This window comes from Mesoplodon densirostris, chromosome 5 (genome assembly GCF_025265405.1).
Source record: "Mesoplodon densirostris isolate mMesDen1 chromosome 5, mMesDen1 primary haplotype, whole genome shotgun sequence".
Lineage (NCBI taxonomy): Eukaryota > Metazoa > Chordata > Mammalia > Artiodactyla > Ziphiidae > Mesoplodon > Mesoplodon densirostris.
In genome coordinates, this window is record NC_082665.1 from 55,331,152 (window position 1) to 55,351,032 (window position 19,881).

Here is a 19,881-nt window from a genome sequence, read left to right on the forward strand (position 1 = left end):
AATCCCACTTGATCATGGTGTATGATCCTTTTAATGTGTTGTTGGATATTGTTTACTAGTTTTTTTTTTTTTTTTTTTTTTTTTTGCTGGCCTCTCACTGTTGTGGAGCACAGGCTTCAGACACACGGGCTCAGTGGTCATGGCTCACGGGCCCAGCCACTCTGCAGCAAGTGGGATCCTCCTGGACTGGTGCACGAACCCGCGTCCCCTGCATAGGCAGGCAGACTCTCAACCACTGCGCCACCAGGGAAGCCCTGTTTGCTAGTATTTTGTTGAAGATTTTTGCATCTATGTTCATCCATGATACAGGTTTGTAATTTTCTTTTCTTGTGATATATTTTTCTGGCTTTGGTACCTGGGTGATTGTGGCTTTGTAGAATGAGTTTGGGAGTGTTCCTTCCTGTGCAATTTTTTGAACAGTTTGAGAAGGATGGGTGTTTGCTCTTCTCTAAATGTTTGATAGAGTTCGCCTGTGAAGCCTTCTGATCCTGGGCTTTTGTTTGTTGGAAGATTTTTAATCACAGTTTCAATTTCAGTGCTTGTGATTGGTCTGTTTATATTTTCTGTTTCTTCCAGGTTCAGTCTCGGAAGGTTATGCTTTTCTAAGAATTTGTCCATTTCTTCCAGGTTGTCCATTTTATTGGTATATAGTTGCTTGTAGTAATCTCTCATGATTCTTTGTATTTCTGCAGGGTCAATTGTTACTTCTCCTTTTTCAATTCTAATTCTATTGATTTGAGTCTTCTCCCTTTTTTTCTTGATGAGTCTGGCTAGTGGTTTATCAATTTTGTTTGTCTTCTCAAAGAACCAGCTTTTAGTTTTATTGATCTTTGCTGTTGTTTCCTTCATTTATTTTTCATTTATTTCTGATCTGATCTTTATGATTTCTTTCCTCCTGCTAACTTTGGGGTTTTTTTGTTCTTCTTTCTCTAATTGCTTTAAGTGTAAGGTTAGGTTGTTTATTTGAGATGTTTCTTCTTTCTTGAGGTAGGATTGTATTGCTGTAAACTTCCCTCTTAGAACTGCTTTTGCTGCGTCCCATAGGTTTTGGGATGTCGTGTTTCCATTGTCATTTGTTTCTAGGTATTTTTTGATTTCCTCAGTAATCTCTTGGTTATTTAGTAGCGTATTGTTTAGTCTCCATATGTTTGTATTTTTTACAGTTCTTTTTCCCTGTAATTGATATCTAGTCTCATGGCATTGTGGTTGAAAAAGATACTTGATACGAGTTCAATTTTCTTAAATTTATGAAGGCTTGATTTGTGACTCAAGATATGATCTATCCTGGAGAATGTTCCATGAGCACTTGAGAAGAAAGTGTTTTCTGTTGTTTTTGGATAGACTGTCCTATAAATATTAATTAAGTCCATCTTGTTTAATGTGTCATTTAAAGTTTGTGTTTCCTTATTTTCATTTTTGATGATCTGTCCATTGGTGAAAGTGGGGTGTTAAAGTCCCCTAGTATGATTGCGTTACTGTCCATTTCCCCTTTTATGGCTGTTAGCATTTGCCTTATGTATTGAGGTGCTCCTATGTTGGGTGCAGAAATATTTACAATTGTTACAACTTCTTCTTGGATTGATCCTTTGATCATTGTGTAGCGTCCTTCTTTGTGTTTAAAGTCTACTTTGTCTGATGTAACAATTTCTACCCCAGCTTTCTTTTGATTTCCATTTGCATGGAATATCTTTTTCCATCCCCTCACTTTGTCTGTATGTGTCCCTAGGTCTGTTGTAGACAGCATATGTACAGGTCTTGCTTTTGTATCCATTCAGCCAGTCTATGTCTTTTGGTTGGAGCACTTAATCCATTTACATTTAAGGTAGCTACCGATATGTATGTTCCTATTACCATTTTATTAATTGTTTTGGGTTTGTTTTGGTAGGTCTTTTCCTTCTCTTGTGTTTCCTGCCTAGAGAACTTCCTTTAGCCTCTGTTGTAAAGCTGGTTTGGTGGTGCTGATTTCTCTTATCTTTTGCTTGTCTGCAAAGGTTTTAATTTCTCTGTCAAATCTGAATGAGATTCTTGCTGGGTAGAGTAATCTTGGTTGTAGGTTTTTCCCTTTCATCACTTTTAATATGTCCTGCCTCCCTTCTGGCTTGCAGAGTTTCTGCTGAAAGATCAGCTGTTAACCTTATGGGGATTCCCTTGTATGTTATTTGTTGCTTTTCCCTTGCTACTTTTAATATTTTTCCTTTTATTTAATTTTTGATAGTTTGATTAATAAGTGTCTTGGCATGTTTCTCCTTGGATTTATCCTGTATGGGCCTCTCTGCATTTCCTGGACTTGATTGACTATTTCGTTTCCCATGTTAGGGCAGTTCACAACTATAATCTCTTCAAATATTTTCTCAGACATTTTCGTTTTCTCTTCTTCTCCTGGGACCCCTCTGATTCTAATGTTGGTGCATTTAATGTTGTCCCCGAGGTCTCTGAGATGGTCCTCAATTCTTTTCATTCTTTTTTTTTATTCTGCTCTGCAGTAGTTATTTTATTTTATTTTTTATTCTGCTCTGCAGTAGTTATTTCCACTATATTATCTTCCAGGTTACTTATCCATTCTTCTGCCTCAGTTATTCTGCTATTGATTCCTTCTAGAGAATTTTTAATTCATTTATTGTGTTGTTCATCATTGTTTGTTGGCTCTTTACTTCTTCTAGGTCCTTGTTAAACGTTTCTTTTATTTTCTCCATTCTGTTTCCAAGATTTTGGATCATCTTTACTATCATTACTCTGAATTCTTTTTCTGCTAGATTGCCTATTTCCTCTTCATTTGTTTGGTCCTGTGGGTTTTTACCTTGTTCCTTCATCTGCTGCGTATTTCTCTGCCTTCCCATTTTGCTTAACTTACTGTGTTTGGGGTGTCATTTTTGAAGGTTGCAGGTTTGTAGCTCCTGTTGTTTTTGGTGTCTGCCCCTGGTGGGTAAGGTTGGTTCAGTGGCTTGTTAGGCTTCCTGGCGGAAGGGACTGGTGCCTGTGTTTTGGTGGGTGGCTCTGGTTCTTGTCCCTGTGGTGGGCAGGGCTACATCTTGTGGTGTGTTTTGGGGTGTCTATGAACTTAGTATCATTTTAGGCAGCCTCTCCGCTAATGAGTGCAGTTGTGTTCCTGTCTTGCTAGTTGTTTGGCATGGGGCATCCATCATTGGAGCTTGCTGGCCATTGTGTGGAGCTGGGTCTTAGCGTTGATAGGGAGATCTCTGGGAGAGCTCTCGCCTACTGATATTATGTGAGGCTGGGAGGTCTCTGGTGGTCCAGTGTCCTGAACTTGGCTCTCCCACCTCAGACGCTCCGGCCTGACACCAGGCCAGAGCACAAAGACCCTGTCAGCCACAAGGCTCAGAAGAAAGGGGAGAAAAAAAGAAAGAAAAAAAATTTTTTTAAGTAGAATAAAATAATTAAAATAGAAGAAAAACTTATTAAAATAAAAAAATTAAAAAGTAATAAAAAAAGAAAAAAAAAGAAGAGAGCAACCAAACCAATAAACAAATCCACCAATGATAACAAGCACTAAAAACTATACTAAGATAAACATAAAAATAAAAAACAAGTCTGTTGCAGACAGCAAACCCCAAGCCTACCATTGCTCCCGAAGTCCACTGCCTCAATTTTGGGGTGATTTGTTGTCTATTCAGGTATTCCACAGATGCAGGGTACCTCAAGTTGCTTGTGGGGATGTAATCCTCTGCTTCCACAGCTGCATGGAGAAATTTCCCTTTCTCTTCTTTGTTTGCACAGCTCCTGGGGTTCAGCTTTGGTTTTGGCCCAACCTCTGCATGTAGGTTGCCCTCAGGCTTCTCTTCCCACCCAGGCAGGAAGGTGTTAAAGCAGTGGCTGAATGGGGGTCTCTGGCTCACTCAGGCCCGGGGGAGGGAGGGGTATGGAATGCGGGGCGAGCCTGCGGTGGCAGAGGCTGGTGAGACCCTGAGGCGCGCCGTGCATTCTCCCGGGGAAGTTGTCCCTGGATCACGGCACCCTGACAGTGGCAGGCTGCACAGGGTCTCGGGAGGGGAGTTGTGGATAGTGACCTGTGCTTGCACACAGGCTTCTTGGTTGCCTCAGCAGCAGCCTTAGCATTTAATGCCCATCTCTGGGGTCTGCGCTGATAGCCGTGGCTTGCACCTGTCTCTGGAGCTTGTTTAGGTAGTGCTCTGAATCTTCTCTCCTCGCGTGCCCTGAAACAATGATCTCTTGCCTCTCAGGCAGGTCCAGACTTTTTCCTGGACTCCCTCCCGGCTAGCTGTGGTGCACTAGCCCCCTTCAAGCTGTGTTCACGCAGCCAACCCCAGTCCTCTCCCTGGGATCCGACCTCCGAAGCCCGAGCCTCAGCTCCCAGCCCCCACCTGCCCCAGCGGGTGAGCAGAGAAGCCTCTCGGGCTGGTGAGTGCCGGTCGGCACCGATCCTCTGTGCGGGAATCTCTCCGCTTTGCCCTCTGCACCGCTGTGGCTGCGCTCTCCTCCATGGCTCCGAAGTTCCCCCCTGCCCACCCCCCCATCTCTGCCAATGAAGGGGCTTCCTAGTGTGTGGAAACTTTCCCTCCTTCACAGCTCCCTCCCTGAGGTGCAGGTCCCGTCCCTATTCTTTTGTCTCTGTCTTTTCTTTTGCCCTACCCAGGTACCTGGGGAGTTTCTTGCCTTTTGGGAGGTCTGAGGTCTTCTGCCAGCGTTCAGTAGGTGTTCTGTAGTGGTTGTTCCACATGTAGATGTATTTCTGATGTATTTGGGGGGAGGAAGGTGATCTCCACGTCTTACTCCTCCACCATCTTGAAGGTCCCCCTATATATATTTACATTACAGAAGTTGGCTTATGTAATTATGGAGACTGAGAGGTCCCACGATCTGCCATCTGCAAGCTGGAGACCCAGGAAAGCTGGAGGTGTAATTCAGTCTGAGTCTGAAGGCCTGAGAACCAGAGTACTGATGTCTGAAGGCAGGAGAAGATGGATGCCCCAGCTCAAGAGAAGACAGCAAGTTTTCTCTTCTTTCACCTTTTTGTTCTCTTCAGGCCCTCAAGGCATTCCTGACGGAGATCTACTTTCCTCAATCTACTGAGTCAAATGCTAATCTCTTCCAGAATCACCCTCCCAGACACATGGAGAAATAATGTTTTACCAGCTGTCTGGGCATCCCTTAGCCCAGTCAAGTTGACACATAAAATTAACCATCAAACCCGCCAGCAAGGCTCAGCCTGAAACAAATCAATGGCAGTTCCTTTGCCAGCACTCTCCATATGAGGGAATAACCAGGAATTGAAATATATTCTTTTCAGTGTTGATAGTCATATTAAGAACCAGATTAATCTATTGTTTGCCGGTTGTCTTTTGGAAATTTTTTTAGTAGTGTGGAAGAGAACAAAAAGGAAACAAACTGCTCATATTCCACAGTTTTACAGAATAGCAGAGGAAATACAGAAAGTGCAGGGCAGGAGAAGTTGGTGTGGGCCTGGAGAAGGGCACGCAGTTCTGTGTGGCTGGGCGCTCCTGGTCCCTGCAAGAGGAGCAGAGGGAGATAAGTGAGCAGGACCGTTCAGCCCTGAACCATGCCAAGGAGTATGTAATTGATTCTGGGGGTCAGGAGACTCATTTTTATTATGGAGGAAGAGTAGTATGGAAGGAATTCATAGACAGATCTGGAGGAAAGAAAGATTGGAAGCAGAGAAACGTGCTTAAGCTCAGTAACATGTTTAATCGAAGAAATGGAAAATTGAAAAATATTTAGGCATTTGTTAGTGTTATACTTAAGCATTCATATCTTTAGGGAAAAAAATATACCAAGTTTTTAACTAAGACATACCTTTGGCACCAGTAACTATATGTAATATAAGACCACACTAAAAAAACAAAAACAAAAACGGATTTACATTTCTATGTTGGGATAATTTTCTTTTTCCTTATGTTGCTTCTACAGAGAGTAAATTGTCAAAATAAAGATTTGACTTTTCATCGCACGTGAATAAATAATTTTTGCACATGTCCATGTGGGGGATACTATGGGAAATATTAGACTAAATTACAGACATGATCTCTGCCATTTAAAAAAAAATCATATTCTAACAGGGGAGGCTTGGGAAGCCAAGTCAACAGTTTACCATATAGAGAGTGCTGGTGTGGGAAGATAATAAACTGGGTTAAATTGGAAATTAAAAAAGATTGTAAAAGGTAGCATGTGGCATTACGGAGAGCTGGAAAGAGGACAGAAATTCACATAAGATGATCTGGGCTCGAGCCTCAGTCCCACCAGTGACCAGCACTGTGAGCTTCAAGCTCATTCATGGTTTTCAGCCTCAACTTCCTCTTCTGTACATTGGAGCTAAAATCCGTGGGCCGTTGACTCATGCTGTTCCAGTCTTGTATTTATGCAGCTTATTTCTTAGGTTCCCATAGAAACCTTTACTTTTATCTCAGTAAAATTTTTCTTGGTAGCAATTTTCCAATATGTGAAGGGTTAATATATTTGTGGGGGGATTAGATAGGGTCTGTGCGACCAGGGGCCAGAAGCAGGACAGATGTGGGCAAGAGAAAGATAGATTAAAGGTCAGCATGGAAAAGTAATTTTCTAGCCTGCAAAACAAGAATAGGATGCTTCCTCTGCATCAGGAGGGGTTAAGTTTCATGTCACTAGAGGTGTTTGGAGAGGGACAGAGTAGAGATGATTCAGGCATTAGATGATATCTTTTCCAGACCCCAAGTGGAATTTAAAATGGCCCTAAATAAAATCTCATCAACATGCAAAGAGCGTACGAGGGAGGAGGCCTCCTGGTTGAAGACTAATGAGAAGGTTTCAATTTAGGAGGCTTTTACTGCAGTGAGCTGACTTTGAATCTAGTACCTTTTTTTCTTACTCTTTTCTAAGATAATTCTATTTTAAGTAATACTTAAAATATATTTTACTGAGTCTAAATACAAGGCTTCCTTTCTTTCTGAAGGAAGTGATTTCAAAGAAAAGTTACTTAACCCTAAAGTGCCTGCCAAAGGTAAGCTTAAAAATCTTAAGTAACTTAAAATGAAATTTATGTTGACATCTAGGAAATATATACACACTAGAGGAAAAATTAAATAAATCTTTTATTTTTTAATACATTTCATTACCAGGAATTTAGTAAGGGGAATTAATTGTAGACAACTTAAGCTATAAATTGATTCCATCAGTATTTTCCCACATGCTTATTTTCAGTCTCTTAAAGAGTCACTCCTGGGCCTCCCTGGTGGCGCAAGTGGTTGAGAGTCTGCCTGCCGATGCAGGGGATACGGGTTCGTGCCCCGGTCTGGGAGGATCCCATATGCCGCGGAGCGGCTGGGCCCGTGAGCCATGGCCGCTGAGCCTGCGCGTCCGGAGCCTGCGCATCCGGAGCCTGCGCGTCCGGAGCCTGTGCTCCGCAACGGGGGAGGCCACAACAGTGAGAGGCCCGCATACCGAAAAAAAAAAAAAAAAAAAAAAAAAGAAAGAATGGTTGAAAATGATTTATTGTATTCAACCTGAATGCTTGATCAAGTGGAAGCATCTATTGGTTTGTCGTAATTATGTACTTATCTGAATGTTCTTTGACACAATCACTTGGAATATTTATTTCAATGAAACTTGCTAGGTACAAGTTCAAACAAAATATTATGTACTTGAAATCCCAAATTCAACCATCTGGTCTGAAATATTCTAACCAGACAGGGTGGTAATATATCTGACCCTGCAGGTGAGTCCGCTGGCCAGTCATTCTTACCGCCATCTCTGCATCCTGACCAGAAGGAGTTAGTCTGGGTGGCGGGGCTGTGGGTAATGTCCCATCTAGGGACATGGCCCGTCACTCTGTGTGACCTTAGGAAGCGACACCGACTGCTTTTCTCCACAGAGCCACATTTGGGGTGTAGGAGACAGCTCCCCTATAAACAGAAGCTTAATGTGTTTTTCTGTTCCAGCAATTTCTTCCATTTTTATGCCTCTGAAGTCCTACAGCGCTGCTATCCTGGTGATTCTCAGCCCTGGGTGCATTTTCTAATCTCCAGAAGCATAAAAAGAAATGAAACTGAGCTATTTGTAATGAGGTGGATAGACCTAGAGTCTGTCATACAGAGTGAAGTAAGTCAGAAAGAGAAAGAGGAATACCGTATGCTAACACATATATATGGAATTTAAGAAAAAAAATGTCATGAAGAGCCTAGGGGTAAGACGGGAATAAAGACACAGACCTACTAGAGAATGGGCTTGAGGATATGGGGAGGGGGAAGGGTAAGTTGTGACAAAGTGAGAGAGTGGCATGGACATATATACACTACCAAACGTGAGGTAGATAGCTAGTGGGAAGCAGCTGCATAGCACAGGGAGATCAGCTCGGTGCTTTGTGACCACCTAGAGGGGTGGGATAGGGAGGGTGGGAGGGAGGGAGACACAAGAGGGAGGAGATATGGGGATATATGTATATGTATAACTGATTCACTTTGTTATAAAGCAGAAACTAACACACCATTGTAAAGCAGTTATACTCCAATAAAGATGTAAAAAAAATAAAACAAACAAACAAACAAAAATGCAAATCTTGGTACCTAAAGCAGTGGTTTTTGAACTTTAGCATCAGGGACACCTGGGGAGCTTGTTAAGCACAGATGGCTGGGCCCCAGGCCTACCCTCAGCCCCAGAGTAATGATTCAGTAAGTCTGAGGTGGCCCTGAAAATTTACATTCCTCACAAGTTCTCAGGTGATGCTGAAATTCCTGTCTGGGGACCACACTTTGAGAACCAAGACCTAGAGATCTGGAATTAATTGGGGCCTGAGCATATATAATTTCAAAAGCTCCCCAGATGATTCTAATGTGCAATTAGGGTTAAGAATTACTTATTAAATCTGACGGACTTCTTTCTTAGAAACTTGTACTTTTAAATTTTTATATCAGGTTAAGTGTGATGTGAAAATGTTATGTAAAATACAAAGGTAGCATAACACTGACTGCGGAAAGTTGAGTATGACCTAATTTAAATGTGCTTATTGACTTAACTATTACACCAACAATAGCTCTAGCTGTTGGCACATATAGTACTTGTAAGGCTATAAATATGTTCTTAAGATAATTCTTACTGCATACTTTAAAAAAACAACAACAGACTCACTAAATTGCACTCCCAAACATTTTTCACTGCTAAACATTTTTCAATGTGTTCTACTTAGACCTCACTAAGGCACTGTAAGGAGTTAACAGAGTGTTGAACAAACATGGGGATCTAAACAAACAAATGTGTTATTGACTATGACATGGGAGCAATAGAAAACATTTTAGATGAAACAGGCTCATTTCTATTAATGCCACCGCTACAGAACCTATAAAACCTTGACTTAGAATTAAATCTTATGCTGTTACCATGTATCACACTGGATCAATAAAGATGGATAAGCAAAAGTGATTTGGGAAAAAATTTTTATTTTTTATTGAGAAATCATTGAAACAGAGTATTGAGTAGATATCTTAAAAGGCCTGTGGGTGTGTTTCTTTACATACATGTCCTGGGAACACTACATCAGAGCTTGCTTTGGGTATAACAAAGATTCCAGTGGAAATTATCCTAGGGAGGTTTTTACCGGAAGGCTGAAACGTTCTATTTGGCCTATAGCCTGCCTATCTGGGCTCATAAGGACTCCAGGGTGACTAATTTGTAATTTCATACAATAGGCAGGTACGCTGAATGGAATTCCTTAAGATCAAGATGGTTAAAAATATGGATAAGGGGAACTTTCAAATATTAAATGGTGTTTGAAATTTGAGGAATGATTTTAGAAAACTAAACCAAAAACCTAAAGTGAGTAGATATGCCTCTTGTGAAGGCTTTATTTCTACTTGCTGTTACAGAAGGGTTCCTTCAGATGAAACGTAATAGCTAATGTTTTTATCCCACTTTACACTTTCAAAGCACTTCTGCATATGTTACTCATAGGATCCGGGCTTAATAAAAAAATGTTACTTTTTGGGAAAACTATCCCAAGAAAGAGAAGTAGAAAATAATTTGCCTACTCTTGTTCAATGATGTTTATCCATGAACTATGTATATTTGGTACCAGCTGAACGGGAGGTGGAGGGGAAAGCCTCAAGCTTGGCAGGAGCTCATGGCAGGGAGGGAGCATTCAGGGTAAGAGATGGCCCTGTTTGAAGACAAGGTACAGGTGGGAGTCTCCTGTCCTGGGTGAGGCTGTCCAAGGATGCTCAGCTCCAGACCTGGGTGGGTCTGGAGACTGCAAATGACCCGGTCCAAATGTCATCCACCAGAAAAGAGTCGAAAGCCAGACAGATGAAAGTGGACACTTGAGAGAGTTTCAAGATCAAGGACAATATAGCCAGAAACAGGGTCAAGACAAAGAAAACAAAACCAAAACGAAGCAAAATAAAACAGGAGGATTGAGACAGGGAGAACGTAGAGTAAGTGGGGGCATGTGGGCCCAGGGAACTCTCAGGCACCAGCAGCCAGACCAGGTGGAGCTGCTTCCTCTGCTTGGCACTCCGTCTTCCGCCGCGATCCTGACAGCGTGCCCGCCACCTTCCTCAGCTTGGAGGGGTCAACGTCACAGTTCCAAGTTTGCACTTTTCCACAGGGCTTTGTCTCGATTTTAGGAGTGAAACCATGCCTTGGATAAGTTCCTTTTCGGCAGGAATCAATTGCAGGCTTTAATATATTTTACCGAAATAATAGGCCATCATCTCAGATTATCTGAATATGCTAAAATCATATCAACTCATAAAATTAAGACATCTTTTTGTTCACAGTTTTTATGTGGATGGGAAGATGGAACCAGGTTAATCTATATGCTTTCCTATTGCTATAGAATGTAAAAAAGAGCCCACACAGTTCTGAAAGCATATTTTTAATCCTCTTTATTATTAAACTAGAAAGGGTATCAGTTCCCTTCTTCCTCCAGGTACAATAGTGAGTCCCAGGCAGGCGCCCTTATCATCCTCCTTCCTATGCGCTAAAGAAGCTTACCCAGCCCGATCCTCTCCACATGACTCAGCTCCGAGTTCCATACTGGGGGAAAAAAGGATGCTGCTGCTTCCTATTTGTAAGACCTATTCCTTTCACTTTCTGACTCACATTTGTTATCTCTCTTGTCACAGAAGCTGATTCAACAAATATATTCAGTTATACCTTCCCCTTCATCTCACCAGTAGCAGGAGCAGAGATGGGATGAACATGGCATTGAAACCTGGGTGCTAAAATGCTTTTGCATGCAGTTTAAAGAGCCCAGTGAGTATTTCTGCACCAGCATCTTCGTGACAGTGCTTCTCCTTTGGACAGGCTGGCTAGTTCCTTGCAGCCATATTCTGAATGTGGGTGATCCTCTGAGCTCTCTCCTTAAGTGCTCCTGGGAGGAATATGCCCAGAGGTTCTGAAACCAAAGCCAAATATTAACATCACTGGTGCCCATGGACCTAATCCTGTTGCGGGTTGCCAGACAGAGAAGCAGCACAGGGGAACGGAGTGGGGAGCGGAAGTGACAGGAGCCCGGGGGAGCGAGGAAGGATAATCTGAAATAACCTGGAGGCGGACCAGCTTCTACAGCAAAGCACGGGCTGGGGGGCGGGCCTGGTGGCCAGGTGAGGTTCTCGGAGGCTGGGATGGGGGCTGGAGGGTGGCGGGGTGCAGGGTCTGGGCTCGAGGGGCCTGGCAAGCCCCAGCCATAGAGAGGCCAACAGGCAATGCCTCGGGCTGCAGTAGAAGCAGACGGGCATCCTGATGGCTGAGCTGAGCCCACCAACAGGAACGGGCTGGCTCCCCATGAGGCGTGGAGCTGCAGCGGCTGGCAGCCTGTGCACGTGCGCGGGGCCCCGAGCTTGGTTTAATTCTCTGCTCTCACCGTTTTGAAACGCTTAATACTTTTTTAACAAGGGCTGGCATTTTCATGTTTCACTGGGCCAGTCCTGCGCTGTGGTTTGGGGCCTTGGCAAGAGAGCGGAGGGCGATGTTTCTTGTTGGGTGACAGGGCCCCAGGAAGCAATTTAGGGCTTGGGGCAAAACTGCATCCCACTCCGCAACCTACATCACTCTTACCTCCTTAGCCTGCCTGACATTTCTTCAGAGCAGTCTTCATCTCCTGAATTCGAGTATTTATTATTGTTTATTTGTTGCCCATCTCCCTTTTGCCCCCAAGAGGCAAAGGCTTAGTCCATCTTGCTCCTGGCACCATTCCCAGTTCCTCTAGCATGCTAATCCGTGCTGCAGGCATGGTGAGCCCTGGGCCTCGGGAATGGTGAGGGTCCCAGGGTCCCAGAGGCATCGCTGGACTCCTCAGGGATCCAGGTAGAGCTCAGTCTTCTGCATGAGGCTCAGGAGTCTGGCCCAGAAGATGAGCAGTTCTGTGGCAGGGAAGGAGGACGCTGGTGTCGAGGGAGAGATTTGTGGTGAGGCAGGATCCGTGTTTATGCTGTTCACCTTCATCTATTACCTGCCTCCATCTGTCTGACCGGGAGACTGGATGGAACATGTCGGTGGTAGAATCACTTGCGAACCTGAGGCAGGCGAAGGCAGCCTCAGCCAGACTGGTGGTTGCCGACTGCCAAATATCTTTGACTTCCTAAGAGCAATGTCCAAATCGGCACGTGATCTGCCAGTTTATGTTGGCTTGTGTTCTGAAGATGAAACGGAAGTGGAAACTAGCTGTTCTCAATTGTTCTCACCCCAGCAGATTGGTTGCAGCTTCCAAAGTATCCAAAAAAGCAACTACTGATTGGAATTGCATATGGGGCTTGGTTGAAGACCCTACTGATGAGGTCATCTTGTCACGTTTCAGAACTGTCTTAAAACTAGCTCTTGTCAACGCACTTCTCATTATCAGTAAGTGTTCTGTGCTCGGGAGGCCCTGTACCTACGGCCATAAAGGCTCGTAGGGACTGCCTGACCCTGGAGTGTGCCTTGGGCCCATGGTGACAGCTCTGGTTTTTTGGAACGAGTGCAGAATGTTCCAGAATGAAACAGCCTTCCCCTTCCTACCTGAGTGCCTCCAAGATCTGTCCTCTCTCTGGGTATTCCTCCACTCCACCTTCCCCTGACTTGCACAAGGACAAACGAAGGTGCCGTAGCTGAAATCACAATAAAAGATGAGCTTGTGTCCCTGTGAGCAAACCTTGATAAATGTGGAGGCATGGGGCACAAAATAACGATGTTGATTTCCTACTAGCCTGAATGATATGCTTGGGAAACTAGCTAAACCAGGAAAGGCCTTCAATCCTGGCAAACTTCCTGCTGTGCCCAGTACCCCTCCTGGGCTCAGGTTAGATAGACAAAACTTTCTCCTTGCTGGTCATACCCCCAACCAGAGGAAGTGAAGATCCCTCAAAGGGCACACAGCCTTAGCTGAAATATTAACTCCTGTCTTATTGGTGAAGATTAAATGAGTTGGTTATCTGAATTCATTTGGGCCACTATAACAAAATACCATAGACTGGGTGGCTTGAACACCATTTCTTTCTCACAGTTCTGAAGACTGGGAAATGCAAGGTCACGGCGCTGGCCGATTTGGCTTAGGGTAAGAACTTGCTTCCTGCTTCACAGACATCCATCTTCTGTAACCTCACAGGGTGGAAGGAACTCTCTGGGGCCTCTTTTATAAGGGCACTCATCCCAGCCACCTCCCAAAGTCCCCACCTCCTGACACTATCACATTGGGGATAAGGTTTCAACATGTGAATTTTGCGGGGGGCACACAAGCATTGAGTCCATAGCACTGATACGTATAAAATGCTTGGTGTGCCTTCAGAATCCGGGGCGTGTCGACTATTATTCCCTTTTGGTATTCTTAGCCCCACCTTGGTCAGCTCAGCTCTTCTGATGGAAATCAATTCCTATCTTCACTTATTCCCTCCCTGTTTGGACTTACTGCTCCCGAGGTGAGGGTGTGGGCTGAGTTGTATGGCACTTCTCAATTATTAATCCATTAGTTAATCAATCAGTAAAGATCTCACAGTTCACACAAAGGCGTGGCGTGAACGTTTTTCACGCAGGGAATGGACTGGGTTGGCTGACCTCTGGAGGCTGAGTGTCCTGCCTGTAGGGCACAAGCTGTCCAACGTGGTGACCAAATAAACCATGTGACAAGCAAAGAGAGGTGGAGTATGTTTATGGTGTTCATTTGGGGTTCCCTAGAGTCACACCAAGTCTCAGGCTCCCTAAAAAGAATGGGAACCAAATCAAACCTCTTATCAGAGTAGAACATCTCTTTCCAAGGCACCTTGTAACCAGGCATCACTCCAAGTCATGAAATCTGCAAAACAGAGATAATTACACCTGCCTGCTCTGTGTTGCCCGGAGACAGGGCGAGGATTAATTAAATAATGACTGCCAAGAACACCAAGTTCCTTGGAGATAAATGTTCTACAAATGCCATCTTAGATTATTATTCAGAACTCCATTCTGTAAATATCAGGACAGACCTTCAACTTATGAGACCAGACCACATCTGCACGGCTGGAATTCCCCCAGAGGATAGAAAGCCTGTCCACCAAACTAACACATTATTAGAGAAACTTTGCTTTGTATGGTCACGCACAACTCAACAGATGCTTTCTTAACTATTATCAGAGTCTCACACCAGGCACTTGCATTTGGAGTTACAGCTTCAGTGGTAATGTTGCTCCCTTCCAGAAGAAAATCTCTCCCATGGTTAGGACCCTGTTCCGCTGATCCCACTCCAAGTGACTTTATCCTCATCACGGGAGAGCGACCAAACATCCTGCTTTGCCCAGAATGCAGGGCTTTTAATGCTAAAACCGAGATAGTCCCGGGAAAGCTGGGCAGGTGGTCACCTTAACATGCTACTGATAATAATGATGCTAAATTGCCTTGTGACCTCAGGGATTTATTTCTGAATCCCGGTAACCTGTTCTATAAAATATTAGGTTGGAAATAATAAGAAGAATGAATTTTGTCCAAGGTGTAGTTTTGAATACTTCATGCTTAATACTCACTGTAACTCCTGAAGGAAGGCAGTATCATTATATCCATGTAACAGATGAGGCACATGGAGATAAAGGAATTTCCTTCAGGTTATACAGCTAGCAAGTAGGCAAGGCTGGGGTTCCAACCCTGGTGACACGGTGCCAGGCCCGTGCTCTGAAGCACCATGCAGTACTGCCTCTCTAAGAGACCTTCCAGAGTCCAGAGTTGATGATTTTTCTACAAAAAAGCCATTTTTTCTTTATTTCTATCTATTATTGTAGCAGCTCAATAAACTAAGGGTACAAATACAGATATATATATATATATATAGATAGATAGATAGATAGAGATATACACACACACTCAGACACACACACACACACACACACACACACACATCATCATCATCTCTATTTCTCCAATTAAAAATACAAACCAGCTTAGGACTCCCTATGCCAGATGGTCAACAAATCTGTTATCTCCCTGTGGAGTGTTGCTCTTTCACTGAACTGTCTCGGGCTGCAGGCTACGCAGGACACGTGAGAAGTCAGCTACATCAAATTGTGGAGAGCTCTGAAATCCTCTGACACCATTCCTGCTACTGTTTTCTGCTACTGCCCATTGGCTGTCCTGAAAACTGGTCTCCTAGGCTGAGCCGTCACAGCAGGCTGAGCCAGCAGTGGCCTGGCATCTGCTTTCCGGGATGGCCCAGACACTCTCTCTGTGCCAGAGATGCTCAGAGATGACACTCCTTGCTTACTTGCTGGAGTTGCAGCTCTCTATGTCAGAATTGTATCAGACTCATGCCAGGCATCTGCCCCTGGTGGATGCGGACATTTCTTTCCTCTCCTCCCTGAAGATTCATGTATCTTGGGGTCAGGTTGCTTTTCCTTTTTCAAACCTCAATCAGAAAGTGCTGATTACTTCTTTTCACTGCCGTTGAGTTATTACCTCACAGATCTAAGGACAGCAGTCTTCGTCAGCTCTGCTGCCAATACAAAAAACCATAGGCTGGGAGGCTTAGACAAAAGATTTATTTTCTCATTGCTCTGGAGGTCTGAGATCAGGGCGTCTGATGGCTGGGTTGGGGTGAGGACCCTCTTCCTGGCTTGCAGAAAGCCACCTTCTTGCTCTGTCCTCACATAGTGGAGAGAGAGCTCTGGTGTCTTTTCTTCTTATAAGGGCACTCATCCCACCACAAGGGCCCCACCCTCATGACCTCATCTAAACCTAATTACTTCCCAAAGTCCATACCTCCAAATACTATCACATTGGGGATTAGAGCTCCAATACATGATTTTGGGGTGGGAGGGACACAATTCAGTCCATAACCACAGCTAACTGATTATCTTCTAGGGATTCTAGACCCCATCTGGGGCATCTCACTCTACGTGTGAAAAATAGCATCAAAATGATGACTTAAATCACCTAGTTTAGAGCTCAGTGACTTAAGGATTGGGTTGTAGTTCCAAGTGGCTTTGGCATATACCCTCATTCCTATTCCTGATTTTGAATTTAGAATTAATATTAATGTGGCTCGATCAAAAGAAAATTATTATTTTTTCCATTCTATAATTGGCCATCACCATGAGCTAGATACCAATTCCTGTTCACACCTTGTTTAGTGCTTCAGCATATGCAGAAGTGCTCGCATGGGTTGCAGAGCTGAAAACAGATAGCCTGTGAAGCGGAGATTTGGATGCTTGAGCTAGGAAGATCAGGCCTTCTGGACACGTGGTCTCTGATTATTGAAAACTGACTGATTAGAGGGGTTCACAACATCAAAAAATTCCACTAATTCTTATAGCACCCACTTCTTTGTTGTTTGTTTCTTTTCATCACCATGCCCTCTCCACCCCACTGCTCAAGCTTTGGTTTCATAAAAAGCAATTTTGGATTTCAGGCCCATTCAAACTTTAAAAAAGACATTGGGATTGATATAGGACTGCTTACTTTTTATTTTTCTAAGCTAAGTCATGGGAAAATTAATTTCTAGCTACCAGCAACAATATGGTGTTACAAACAAAGGGAGTTCTATGACAGATGTAATCTATAATTAAAATGGAACAAATTTAACTTATGGAAAAACATGATATATCATTCATTTTTCTCATTTTGCTGAGAAATGGTGCTCTCATGGTGGCCTGGCAGGGGACAGGGACCAGCATTTAGAAATCACTAGTCCAGCCCAAACTTTTGCCTTCATCAACCACCTGAGCCAAGTGATTGTTGCTCCTAATTTTAGGAATGAAGATTTCACAGTCCTCCTGGCATCTTGTTCTAAAATTTAGTCATGCTTAAGTTATATCTGAGCCACCAGAGGATTGAATCAAACCAGTGAAGAAAAACAGTTTGACCCGACTAACTTCTGGGCAGGCTGTGCCTTCTGGGGCATTTAAATCTGTAATCAAATCTCCTCATGGTCATTCACATTTGAAGTTGAGCCCTACACAGAGCAAGCAATCCTCAAATTTAAAAAATAAGTGAGCCAAAAAAAAAAAAAAGTGAGCACCATGTGATGCTTGCCAAAAGCTTTTTTCCCCCACTCTCTCTTCTCTCTAGGGACATAGAAATATTCTGGAAGCATTGGAATCAAAATAATACATCCCTCTTTTAAGTCATGTGATCTTCACTCAGAGCAAATACAAAATGAAAGCCACTCACTGCTTTGGCCTGGTGACCCAAGCAGCCATTGGAGTCACTGGCTATGTTCTACTTTTCATCCGAATTTCTAAGCCTCATCAAAAGCCTTTTCATAGTTATAGTAGGTCTAAGAAAAATGCAATCAGAATCTCTCTACCTAACATTTGTAATAATTAATGGAAGAATTGGAAGTCTGTTGCTATTCAGAAAATGTTCAGTAATCTTGACCGGGGGGTCCCTGTTCTGTTTGGGGTAGGGTCAAGTAAGGTAAGAAGATTGATTTCATTTGTTAAGAAGAGTAATTCATGCTATAAATAAGCTCCACAATGGAATTGGCTTTCCTTTCAAAATAAAATCACAGTACTGAAAATCTACCATTTTTTGTTTCTTTTAAGTTGGGTTTACACATGACAGCTAGTTGGCGATATGCTTCATTATTTGCATGCCTTTGGGGTCTACATATAGCTGCAGAATGGTTGGAAATTTTAGCAGAACACAAATTTAATTTGAAATAAATTTGGGAGACAATCAAAATGTTTATTTGCTTCAAAACTCTTCCAAGTAGAACAAACAAATATTTTGAAATGAAGGTTGGGATTAAGCTTTCTTACAGTCTGTGTATTTTTATCACGTTTTACAATTATCCTGTTTTCAGTTCTTACCTAAGGTGGCATCTTTTCCATACCTTCAAATCAGGACAAGTTATTTAACAACATAACAGGATATTTGGAATTTTGATTACCCTTGAAAACTTCAGATGTGAGGCCACCATATCTGAATGTGAGCAGAAAATGACATGGTAAAATATCAAACTGTGGTTGTGATTATCAGAATACTAATTTTTATATTTCCATTTAAAAAAAAAAACTCACCTTAAGATGAATCAGAAGAGTTTTCACACACACAGACTCATACACATTCATGCCATGAACTAGAGAATTGCCAAAAACACACTTCCTTTGTTAATAAACGTTACCACTGCATTAAACATTCTTCTAGTTCTGAATCAATAAAGAAAGATTTACGTTAAAAAAAAAAGTGCTCCCAAGAATCAGGTAGACAGCTGAAAACAGGAAATATGTCAGCTTTATTCAGTACACATCATTTTAAATGAAAGCATCATTCCTCAGAGAGGAGTATGCTTCGGGGAAGGTGGAAACACATTGTTCCACAGGGCAATTCTCTTTACCCAAGTGACCCTTTTGCAAAAATTCTGAAAACTGAAATTGTGCAGTAAGTGCAGATTCCCTCTGTGACATGTGGGTATTTTGAATAAAGGTCCAGTTGTACACTTTGCCCTCCTCCCTCAACCAAACCAAACCAAACCAAACCAAACCAAAACCCCACAGCAGTGAAGGCTTCAATGCTACAAGAATTCACTCAGTAAACCTTTGGCCAAAAGGAAGATATACCGCTGTTAAAACAGAAATAGAATGGGCTCTAGTGGCGTTTACAATCCAGTGCCCCTGCTTTTAGCAAATGCAAGAAATCAGGACATTACTAGGTCCATACACTATCAAGGGATTATCTTTTGAATACAAAACACAGCCCAGACTGTGTGAAGGACATCCGAGAAGACCACAGAGACACTGAGCGGGGAGCAGGGTGGTAGTGTTTAAATGAAACCTTTATCGGAGCGATTGGAAAGAGAGGCCACTTGGGGATAACACTTTCTGAGAAATATATAAATTATAATCCTCAAAGGTCCGACTTTCCATGTGCATGTGGACCACATCTCCATAATGCTGCCAGTCTTTGCTGATGTATTACAGCATTAGTGCTATTTATAATCAACAGAATTACTAACTCCGTAATCATGTACGTTTGGTGATAGTAATTATGACAGAATAAATAGCAGTCAGAATGCCTTGCTGCAGTTATTGATGTTGATGGCAAACACAGCCAAGGAAGCCTTTCTTTTTCTTTTTTTTTCTTTTTCTTTTTAGGGAAACCGTTCAAGAGGGCAGAACCTGCAAGTTTTGCCGAGAGAAAGATTTTATATACCATTTTAAAATACACTTCATGAGGAGCTGAGATTTCGCAATGCAGATGGAGAAAAAAGAAGGTGGGGAGTATACATTAGAATCTGGTATGCTGTGTACTACTTGTCTTCAAAAGTCAAATACAACCTTTCTCTGTCCCCCCAAATAAAAATAAAATAAAATAGCCTTCCTGAAAGATGGCAGAAAGCTACCTTGCCTCTTTAAATGATTTACGAATAGTTCACTTATTTTAAAAAATAATCACATATGTGTTTATATAAATTATACATGCAAACATATGCTCACCAGTTCCCCTCATGGAAAGGCTGTGGCTTATCCAATTTGGCTCTGACAC